The sequence below is a fragment of the Sinocyclocheilus anshuiensis genome, unplaced genomic scaffold, assembly GCF_001515605.1.
Source record: "Sinocyclocheilus anshuiensis isolate Anshui unplaced genomic scaffold, SAMN03320099.WGS_v1.1 scaffold1658, whole genome shotgun sequence".
Classification (NCBI taxonomy): Eukaryota; Metazoa; Chordata; class Actinopteri; order Cypriniformes; family Cyprinidae; genus Sinocyclocheilus; species Sinocyclocheilus anshuiensis.
In genome coordinates, this window is record NW_015547302.1 from 71,331 (window position 1) to 74,917 (window position 3,587).

The 3,587-nt window shown below is 38.2% G+C and overlaps 1 long non-coding RNA gene across 1 annotated transcript in view; it reads left to right on the forward strand.

Moving 5' to 3' along the window:
* LOC107701701 (uncharacterized) overlaps positions 1 to 3,587 on the forward strand; it is a 12,134-nt gene that overhangs the window by 4,973 nt on the left and 3,574 nt on the right. The window lies entirely within an intron of this gene.

A 3,587-nucleotide genomic window follows, 5' to 3' on the forward strand; every position in this document is an offset into this window, starting at 1 on the left:
AATTGGTGGGTTTTTGTTAAATGTGAGCCAAAATCATCACAATTAAAAGAACCAAAGACTACTTCAGTCTGTGTGCATTGAATTTATTTAATACACAAGTTTCACAATTTGAGTTGAATTACTGAAATAAATTAACTTTTCCATGACATTCTCATTTATTGAGATGCACCTGTATTAGCCTTATTAGGTAAAATAGGCTTTGTAGTTCACGCGCGTTCCAGTATCGATGGAAAAATATCATGAGCAAAAATATGCCACAGTGGCCCGGGTCTCGCGCCGAACGGCACGGTGAACGGCTGGCTGTTTCCAATGAATGCAGTAGCTTAGGGTGCGCGTGAGGCACCGACGCGATCAAACAGCTGAAACATTAAATAGACTACTCCGTCATTTTTGGTCATACAGTAAAGGCATAATTCAAAACTGCAAAGTGCAACGTGTTAGCAGTTTGAAAATTCAGGAATAATAGAAAAGTTAATAAGAATTCGTTCTAAATGCAGCACCGTTCTTATTTCGCTCTGCATAACCTGAACGAACAAAAAATTGAAATGAAAACATTTCGCTTTTAATCTGTGTATTTAACAGCCTGGGAGACCTTCCTAGGGCAGTACCTTGCCTCACCGACTAAAATCAGGGCGCCCACTACGGAGACGGCACCAGAGGTGAGGGGGCACAGTGACCGAGGTGGCCGGGCCGGGGCCCCTCAGGCCCCCCCCCGTGGCGCCGACGCTGGATGTAACGATTGAAAACCGATTCAAATCGGTTGAGATGCCAACCAAATCGCGATTCATTTAGGGGTAGGAGTTTATATAAATGCATGTCTGAGGGGAACTTACTGTCTTTAGAAAAGTTTAGATGGTATTTTTTCTTGTCATCTTGCCTCTGTATAATGCATATTAAAGTTCATAAGTGCAGCGCTGCTTTGTTTACAGCGGAAACCAAGGAAACGCTTTAAGCGCCACCTGCTGGCAGAGAGTGAATCTGCATCTCATTCAGCTCGTCCGCTGTTTCATGCAGATATTTTTATGTATAGTTTCACAAAACTGAAGTCAAACCATTCTGTTTTTGCTTCAAATTTCGAAATTATACAATCTAAATTAGATTAAAAACTGATCATGTTGCATGTATGCAGCATCTTTGTTTGGATCATGATTAAAATTTTTGACACATATTTCTGCATTTCAGTTGGTGTGAAATGTTCAGCCATTGCTGTTATGTCCAATTACTCTAAGTATTTGGGTACTTGTGTGTCATATAGAAGTCCAAGTGTGTCATATAAAAGTGGACAGATATTTCTATGGGGAGAAGGTGACTGATCCGGTGATTATCTGAGATGCCACTCCTGAAGGAGACGGTTTAGGAGCTTTAACAATATCAGTCATGCCAGCTTGAGCTAGTCTCACCCTGGAGACAAGTGTGGGTCATGAAACTTGAGAGGTCTGAAAAAACAAATCTAAAATCAATATCATCCACATCGCAAAACTCTCTGCTCACTCTCTCTCTCTCTCTCTCTCTCTCTCTCTCTCTCTCTCTCTCTCTCTCTCTCTGTCTGTGTACTTCTGCATTGAGTGACACTTGTTTTTAATTGTTGCTTCCCTCGGCAAGATCTAATGGACAGTTTATTCAACCTTCAATCTAAAAGTTATCATCAATCATGTTTTAAAATATCAATAGCACATTACATCAGTTCAGGCTCTTTCAAAGGCAATTACTATTATGCGGTCCCTTTTTCAGAGCTCGGGTCTAGTTGTGTCAAAATTCACAAATACATTATTGACATTTGCTTCAATATGCATCCCCCCATAACGTACTGTAGGCAATTGGCAGCGTCTCCCTGAACGTAATAAAAACATAAGAGACTATAGCATTTACCCCCTATAGTCCACCCATAAAATCACTAAACATTAGAACAGACACTATTTGCAAAGCCACTCTCAACTGCTGTATCGATCCATTCAATAGTGATCTAATAAGGTTCTTGTAACCAAAGAGCAAGAGAACTGACTTGAAATAATATTCAGATCGCTATTGTGATTAAATATTCCACAGCTTTTATATAGTAAACATAAAATATACAGCAACAGCACAACCATAAAAGTGATGAGAAGACTAGGCTTCTGGTAATGATTTGGTAAAACCCAAACTTTTTCTCCGTCATTGAATTTCTGGCTGCTCTTATTGAAGAGCCATAGCCATTGGGCTATTTGTTAGAAGTCTGCCATTGCACAGAACCTCTGATCCTGCTATCACAGCTCAACTGATGAACTCAATTTAAACTAAGGCCTGGTGGGGCCACAGACTTCTCAGGCAAGCTTGTGCTGTCCAGAGATTGGGCCATCATCTAAATTTAACTCCCTGAGAAAAAAGATAGTGCTGCTATCAGAAGAAACAGAATAGCTTCTGTTGTTCAAGAATAGAGACCTCTGTCTAGTCTCTATGTTTTTAAAGGGCTTTCTTTTGATTTTGTTACTAAATTAATTCATCAAATAAATGTAAATGCTATCATCATTTTTACACCCTCATAATGTTCCAAACCTGTTTGATCTACTTTCTTCCACACACACAAAAAAAACAAATTAATTCAGTTGTGGACACTGCGGTTCCACACTTGGGAAATGGGTTTTCTAAACATTAAATGAAACTGTAAACTCAAAAACGTAATAAATTCCAAAACATTGTCTAGCAGTAATCAGTGTAAATACAACAAAATCAGACACGTCAAACTAACCCAACCAAATCTTCTGCAGCTTGCAAGTAGAGATGTAACGGTATGAAAATTTCTTATTACAATTGTGCTGGATATGTTCAAAAAGTACAGACACATAATGATGTCCGGATTTTAAATGACAGCATGACTGACAACAGTTTATCTAATAGCATGTACAATATGTTCAATTAAAGCCTTGAAAAGTTTCATAAAATGGTAAACCTCACATTTCAGCCTTTAAATAAAGAAAAGGGTTGTCAAAATGATAATTGATTAATAGGAAATTATTATATGGATTTTATCTGCTACGTAAATAATTCTACATACCTTATCAGAATTATTTAAATGTGTAGAATCCACATAAGCTAGTTTTTCATCAACCAGTCAAAATTTACAGCAGGTTATGCAAATTCGGTCCATTTTTTTTGCCAGACAAATACTGCACACAGCCTGAATGTAAATGTAACTCTCTGTAAATCCACTCTCTGACAGCAGGTGGTGCTGTTGGAACAGCAGAATTAGAGACGTTTCCCTAACCTCCGTGGACAAAGCAGCATTGCGATAAGAATACTTCTTTATTAGGTATTACATGGAGTGAAGATGAAAACAAAATGACATCACAGGGCTAACATTTGAGAGCAGTGGCACCAGCGCCACTAAGTTCTACAGATGGTGGCGCCAGGAGCAGATTTGGTAGCGCTGGGGGTGGTGTGCGGGAGTATTAAAATATAGATCATTTAATCATAAAATTACTATAGTTTTGCATTAATAAGTGCAGTTACTTATAATATTACATGTTCATTTCTTGTTTATTTTAATTTTGTTTTGACAGTATTGCATTTGACAGTAAAGCACTAAGCTTGAGTTAAGATGCATACAAAAT